The sequence below is a fragment of the Gigantopelta aegis genome, chromosome 6 (genome assembly GCF_016097555.1).
Source record: "Gigantopelta aegis isolate Gae_Host chromosome 6, Gae_host_genome, whole genome shotgun sequence".
Taxonomy (NCBI): domain Eukaryota; kingdom Metazoa; phylum Mollusca; class Gastropoda; order Neomphalida; family Peltospiridae; genus Gigantopelta; species Gigantopelta aegis.
Genome location: NC_054704.1, coordinates 51,547,272 through 51,555,107, shown reverse-complemented (window position 1 = coordinate 51,555,107; position 7,836 = coordinate 51,547,272). Strand labels below are relative to the sequence as shown.

The 7,836-nt window shown below is 40.9% G+C and overlaps 1 protein-coding gene across 1 annotated transcript in view; it reads left to right on the top strand.

Moving 5' to 3' along the window:
- Nucleotides 1-5,843: 5,843 nt before the first annotated feature.
- LOC121375965 overlaps nt 5,844-7,836 on the top strand; it is a 58,302-nt gene continuing 56,309 nt past the window's right edge. The window contains exon 1 of the mRNA XM_041503710.1: nt 5,844-5,980. The gene's annotated coding sequence lies outside the window, so the exon portion shown is untranslated. The remainder of the gene's footprint in view (nt 5,981-7,836) is intronic.

Here is a 7,836-nt window from a genome sequence, read left to right as displayed (position 1 = left end):
GGATCCCGCCAAATGAACGGGTCTATACTCAATCACGCCAAACAAAATTGCGATTTCATAGCCCTATTGGGGAGTCCGTATGTTCAGATTAATTCTGTTTTAGATTACTAAAAGAATCCTTTAACTCTTGCAGGAAAAATTCAATACCTCTCTTAGTCAGGTGTATTCCATCTTGCCGAAATAACGACACCTCCCTGACAAAAATCGAGGGGTGCCGAACCGCGACACTGCTTGGACCAAGAAAAAACTTGATAGCCGAATTCACTCGTTTTTTAGCTTTGTCCATTTGCTTCGGTTGGTGTGCACCATGCCAGTACAAACGTGGCAGTATGTCTGACCAGATAATTTTTATGTTTGGAGCTAACGCCTGTAGACGTAATAAAGAACATTTAATGTCCTCAATTAATTGTTTGGATTTATTCTGGACTAAGTCATTGGACCCTAGATGTATTAGTAAATAGTCTGGTGCAGGACTACACTGTAAGAATGTTTGAAGAAAATTGTCAAAATTCCGCCAGTTCATACCTCTGCGGGCTTTCCACTGAATAGAGATATTAGAGGCCAGGCCGAGGTTAGATCCCCCAGGGGTCCGGGCGGCATAACGACCAGCCCAGTATGGAATGGAAGAACCCACTATCCATATGACGGTTCGAGTCTGCCCTGCAATGTAAATGACAAATGTATGACGTTGATAAGTCCCTCCCCTCAAACAGCTTTCAGAGAGTATTGAATTCGGAAGGAATGAAATTGTTTTTGTGTGTGTGAATAAGTTTTCCACGTTTTTTCCGCCAGTGACTTTCTCATTAGGCGATGGCATTCCTTTGTTAGTAATCCCAGACGTAAGACGGAATCGGTTCTGGTGTGGCTGGAGAATGTGGGCTCAGCTGCAGCCGTACTTTTTTCTCACTCCCATCCCCCTGGCCGGAGATATTCTCCTTCTTGTTGATTTTTTGTTTCGAGAAGGTGCCATCTTTGATGATTTTTTGTTTCGAGAAGGTGCCATCTTTGATGTCGAAATAAAAAAGCGTGTCGACGTTTCGGCAGATCGATTCAAAAAGGACGTGGTGTAATCCTTACTGTAGTTGACGCGGTATCCGGACAAAATCTCACAGGACAAAATCCCACAGTACGAAATCTACCCGGACATAATCCCACATTACAAAATACCACAGGACATAATCCCACAAAGTGAAAATGGGGACAAAATCCCAAACAATAAAATTTAAACATTTTATTTTCTTTATTTATTAATATACACAATAAAATCACAGAGTATCTTTCCATCGGATAGTGTAGCCAACACCACGAAGAAGCTCTGTAACTGTCTTACGTCCTGATTGGCGATCCTGGCACAGGGTGAGTAGGCGTGCCTGCAGATTCTTCTGCTTTCGTCTGACTCGCTTTGTAGGTGGATTCCCAATCAAGTCCTCACTGACTGATTTGGGTGCGAACGAAGCAGTCCTCCTTCTGAATGGCTTCAATGAGTATCCAAATGGTTGGATGGCTGTATCCAATAAGGTGCGTCAAGCAGGGACTTGCGTTGGAGAACAGCATAGACGGTGCTGACAGCTGTATTTCCAAGTGGAACACGTATCACATACAACTGCATGAACCCTCTGGGAGCCATCGCGAACGTGCCATCGACAAACCATGTATCAGCACTGGCTAACAGTCTTACGGCGGGTGCGGAGGCGAAAACAATAATACGGGCATTGGTGTCTGGACCATTGTCATAGATTAGGAATGGTTCAGGTTCATCGTGTATAGTCTGAGCCCATTCACCGTTGATAGCCAAGTCGTCGAGTGAGTCAGGTACAGGTGGATATCGGCCCCCTCTAGTTCTACGTATCATCTTCTTGACGGTATCTTGCTTGCCCAGGCGTAGTTTGCCATCATCGGGAAGATCAGCGAGCATCTGGGCAAAGAGTTGACCTGGTTTCTCTCTGGTCTGTGCAGCTAAAGATTTCAAGTTTGGCCAAACACTAGCTGGGTCAGGATCATGATTGTGGGTCGCACCAGAAACAGGTGTATCCAGGGCCAGAGATGTCTTCAGACTTCCCTTGCAGTGGAGTGAACGGCATTGCACACATGCCCACCATATGTGATTCTTCCTAGTAGATTTTTTTGTATACATATAACCATCTAGCAAAATTTTCTGACCGCCCTTGTTACTGGGTATGACCTCCATGGTTGCATCTAAAGTTAACTGAATATCCAGTACTGGACTGGAAAGAGATTTTACGTGCTTACATCACCCTGAATATTCACATGATTTCAGGCCTTTCATTGCTTATTTGTCAGATAATTGTATCCAAGCTGATCTCTTATTGGCGTTTATTATTTGATGATTTTAAGTGCTAAGGATGTCCTGCTAATTAAGCAGACAATACCATGCCAGGATATCTTGTACCTTCAGTTTCTCTGATCTGCTAATTAAGCAGACAATTGACTCACTCTGTGATTACAACTGTATGTGGTTTTCTAAAGGGAACTATTAGACAGACAATACCATGCACCACTTTCAATGGGAGCGTGCTTTAACATTTATCTGATGGAAGCACGTAAATACCTTCAGATTCGTTAAACTGCTAAGTAAGCAAATAATACCCTGTACCTTCAGTTTCTCTGAGATGTTAATTAAGCAGACAATAGACTTGCTCTATTATTACAACTATGTGATTTCCTAAGGAAGGGGAATGTTCAGCTCAAGCAATCGCAATTTTTTTTGTAATTGGAGCCCATTGAAATATAAATTGCAATTGGCAGCGTGACAGCGTGTCCGTGACAGCGTGCTTGAACCTTAATTGGATGTAAGCACGAAAATAAATATAGAACTAACTACTATGTAATTTAATTTTTGAGTGTGGGAATTTGTCCCTGTGACGGTACATGCTCTTTTTTTTTTTTCGCCTGTGGCGATGTTAATTGTTTCAGAGGGCCGTGTGCGGCGTGGTTACGTAATACCCCCGCGCGATGGTGGTCGAGCTGTTCCCAATATGCACTTAGACCAGGTGGGCACTTGGTTACGTAATACCTCCGCGCGACCGTAACCCCTAATACACACCCAGACCAGGTGTGGATGCCATGTGGCCAGTAGTTACGTAATACCTCCGCGAGTTCTGTTTTACGACCTTGTATTCCTAGCGGAATGGCGACAGTAAGTCGGGTCATCTAAGAAAATATGCCGTCTTGGTCGCTGTGGAAATATCACATGATAGGTGAGGGACCGTGTGTGCCCACAGGCGATATTCGCTGTCTCTGAGATTTTTTTGAATAAATAGATAGGATTTTAGAAATATCGCGGAGAAACATATTGGAAGGCTTCCGGGGAACGTGTCCGTTTGGACTGGTAAATATATATTTCTGTTCTGTTGTATAACCTTGATGTGATTGATGTGACTTTAAATATTTTAATACTGTATTATACCAATATTATTTAGACAGTGTTTCCGGTAATCTGACGAAGTAAACTGTAGGCTTCACTGTTCTAAAATTATTAAAGCTTAACCAGTCATCCTAGAGGACCTAGGTAAACTGTAGGTTATTGTCTTTATTGTGATAGGTACCAGTATTAATTCTGTATTACAAGGCTACTGAATGAGTAGTTAAGGGTTAATTAAAAAGTAACCAGTTAGGAATAGAGTTGTAATTCCTTTATTAATTAAGTTCCCCTGGCAGCGTTTCTCAATTATCACACGTGTGTGTGTTGTATCACGGTGAAGTGATTAGAATATTGTGTAAACTAGACACCTAGTGATTAACTAATTAAGTGATTAGTTCCGGGTTGTTATTATTATTGTTGTTGTAAGTAATTAACTGCGGCAAATATATTTGTCAGCTTAAGGTTAATGCAGATTCCAAAGTGTATTGTGTTTTGTTGTGTTCTCTAGTGAACTAAACGTGCTATATATATATATATATATATATATATATATATATATATATATATATATATAAGATCTTATCTCTGATATACCTAGAGCCGAGCCACTCGGGTATTGGACTGCCCGATACAGAGAGATCTAATATATCTACAGTTAGGAGAGATATTTGGATAATCGTGTTTTATTCAGTTAAGGGTATTAAAGGATCCCCGTGACAGTCCCTTCATTTTGTGGGATTATGTCCTGTGGTATTTTGTACTGTGGGATTATGTCCGGGTAGATTTTGTACTGTGGGATTTTGTCCTGTGAGATTTTGTCCTGGAGAGGTATCAACGAGATACTCTTCCTATGACACTACGGTGTATAATGATGCTGTTAACCAACTGGTATTGTGACTAAATTGATATATGCCCATATCAAATTACTCTGTCACTATTGCCACATATGAACACAAAGTGAATATACTTTTCTCATGGGAGTATTCATAATCCATACGCAAATATGCTACATGAGTAAATTTCTGCATGAGAACAGGGCATTTCTGTATGCAATAAGCAGACGTAATGGTTTTTTGGTATGTATGTATGTATGTATGTATGTATGTATGTATGTATGTATGTATGTGTGTGTGTGTGTGTGTGTGTGTGTGTATGTGTATGTATGTATGTATGTATTTTTATATTTTGAATATCTCTATTGTATGTATGTGTGTATGTATTTATGTATGTATGTATGTATGTATGTATATATGTAGGCCTACGTGTGTGTGTGTGTGTGTGTGTATGTATGTATGTATGTGTATGTATGTATGTATATACATGCATGTATGTGTGCATGTACATGTATGTCTGTATGTATACTGTGTGTGCACGCGCGCGTTTGTGTGTGTGTGTGTGTGTGTGTGTGTGCGGGCGCGCGTGTATTTAACTTGGTGGTATATAGTGTTCGCCTGAGGTGCGATGGGTCCCAGGATCGATGACGATCGATGGATTTGGCTTTTATCCTGACACAACAGTGCCTCGCAACATGCGTCAAAGGTCTAGCTCGAGTGTCCTCGTGTCTCATATATCTTTTTAAATATGTATGACGTATAAATAAGATATATATTAAGGCTACAAGACACTCGATATAGTCAAGTGGTGTACGTGGTATGTACTGTCCTATGGGAAAAGGTAAAGTTAAAAGTTGTTTTGTTTAATGACACCACTAGAGTACATTGATTATTTGATCATTGGCTATTGGATGTCAAACATTTGTTAATTCTGATTCATCAGTGGAAACCCGCTACATTTATCCCAATGTAGCAAGGGATCTTTTATGTTCCCTTTGGCCAGTTGTGGTATACTGGTTGGAACGAGAAAAACCCAAATCAGGAAATCATGCAGAGGCGGATCTAGGCCCCCCCACCCCACTAAATTTTGCGATAGTTATAATTTTATTATATATAAATTTTCATTTTTTTTACGATCCCCCTCCAAACCTCCCCCAAAGTTCCCTTGGCATTCCCTCATGTCACTGGGTCCCCCCTAAATGGATTTTCTGGATCCGCCACTGAAATGGATCCACCGAGATGGTTCGATCCTGCGACGCGAGCACCTTAAGCAAGCACTCAACCGACTGAACTAAATCCCGCCTCTTGTCTATGGGAAAGTGGAAGTAAAATATCCCATGCTGCTTATAAGCTTAAATATAAATATGGCGGCAGCGGGTTTCCTCTCTTTCTGTTTCAACCAAATTTATGTTGAAATAACTAACCATATGTTAGACACCATGTAGCCGTACATAGTTTAAAATGTGCTCAGGTGTCGTTATGACGTTAAAAAAGTATTCCTTTCTTTTCGTTTTTGTTTTTACCGTGTATTTAGCTTGCAGTCCCAAACGTTTTGCACGACTGCCTTGTTTATAGACTGCACTATTTATAGTGTCGGTCATCCCCACGGCGTGTGTTGCGTATTTCTTTATTTACGATATTTCCAACATTTTGTTTCTGTTGATTGCTTTTATCTTGCCGCGACAAACGTAGATCGACGCATTTGTGGAATGTGTCCACTGTTACTGAATGGAATATATCGCTATCGTCAGTATGCACAGTTCAGGTAAGCATTTATTTATTTTGTTTTGAATCGGTCGTGCTTTGCCTTTGTGCTTTTCATGTGGCATTGTGACTGTCAATCTGCATTGAATCATCAGCAGCATTGGTCACGATTTGAAATACAGGGACCGTTCAATTACGTAACGCTCAGTGTTTTGGAAGGGGTTTACCTACGTATCAGTATCAATAAGGGGAGGGCTGGAGGTGATTCGAGCTAATTCTGGATGCAGTGTTTTTTCAAGGTTTATTTTAATGAACTGCGATTATTGCCTATAGCTATTGGAAAAAAGAAGAAGAAAGAAATGTTTTATTTAAAGACGCACTCAACACATTTTATTTATGGTTATATGGCATCAGACATATGGTTAAGGACCACACAGATTTGGAGAGGAAACCCGCTGTCACCACTACATGGGCTACTCTTTCTGATTAGCAGCAAGGGATCTTTTATTTGCACTTCCCACAGGCAGGATAGCACAAACCATGGCCTTTGTTGAACCAGTTATGGATCACTGGTCGGTGCAAGTGGTTTACACCTACCCACTGAGCCTTGCGGAGCACTCACTCAGGGTTTGGAGTCGGTATCTGGATTAAAAATCCCATGCCTCGACTGGGATCCGAACCCAGTACCTACCAGCCTGTAGACCAATGGCCTAACCACGACGCCACCAAGGCAGGTATAGCTATTGGATGTCAAACGTTTAATAATTCTGACATTTATACAGAAACCTGTTACATTTATTCATTAGCAGCAAGTGATCTTTTATATATGCATTTTCCCACAGACAGGACAGCTCATTTCACAGTATTTGATATACATGTGTATATACCAGTCGTGGGACTGTGGTTTGGGACAGAAAAAACAAAATTGGACAGTCACAATGGGTCCATTAGGAGCAATTAGTGGTGCCACATTGACTGGTAGCGGTTTGGTCATTCGGTTTTCATGGGGACGATTTACACTAAATTGACACATTGGGACCGAATTGTTTGTCCGGTGTTCAGTTTAGAGGGGTAAATTTTAGTGTTAAAAGATGCGCAAGTCACGAGACCGTGTAAAACGTCCGGTTTTGAGGGAATTCCGGTTTACTGAGGGTCCGGTTTTGAGGGGTTTCACTGTAATAGCAGTGTCCTACAGCTGGACAACACACAGTGGCATATAGGCAGGATTTTGTATTGGGTGGGTGGGGGGGGGGGGGGCACCTGTGTAGTGGGATATGACACAGGAACCTTTTTTATGTTATTAATAAGCAACTGACAACACATACCATAGCCTTTGATGTATGATTCTTGGAACACTTTTTCGTTATGAAAGAAATATTGGCAAGGTGTTTTATTCTGCCAAAAATAAAATTGAGGGTATGCACACCAATTGCAGTTTGATTGATTTTCACTTAAATGTATTTTAACTGCTTTGTTCGAAATTTGCAAGACGCCGCCCAGTGGTAAATCGATCGCTTGATGTGCAGTTGGTCTAGGATCGATCCCCATCTGTGGGCCCACTGGGTTATTTCTTTTTCCTTCCCATTCACCACAACTGGCATATCAAAGGCTGTGGTATATGCTATCCTGTCAGTAGGTTGGTGCATATAAAAGATCCCTTGCTACTTACGGAAAAATGTAGTGGGTTCTTCTCTAAGAATGTATGTTAAAATTACCAAATGTTTGACATCCAATAGCCGATAATTAATAAATCAATGTGCTCTTATATATAAGTTATAATGGTGTCTTTTTAAAAACAAAACAAATTTTATTTTTGTTATTAATTTGAAATTGAAGAGGATGGGATATAGCTCAGGTGTAGAGTGCTCATTTGGGGTGTAATGGTTTGTACGATCAGCAGCCATCAATTCACTCTGG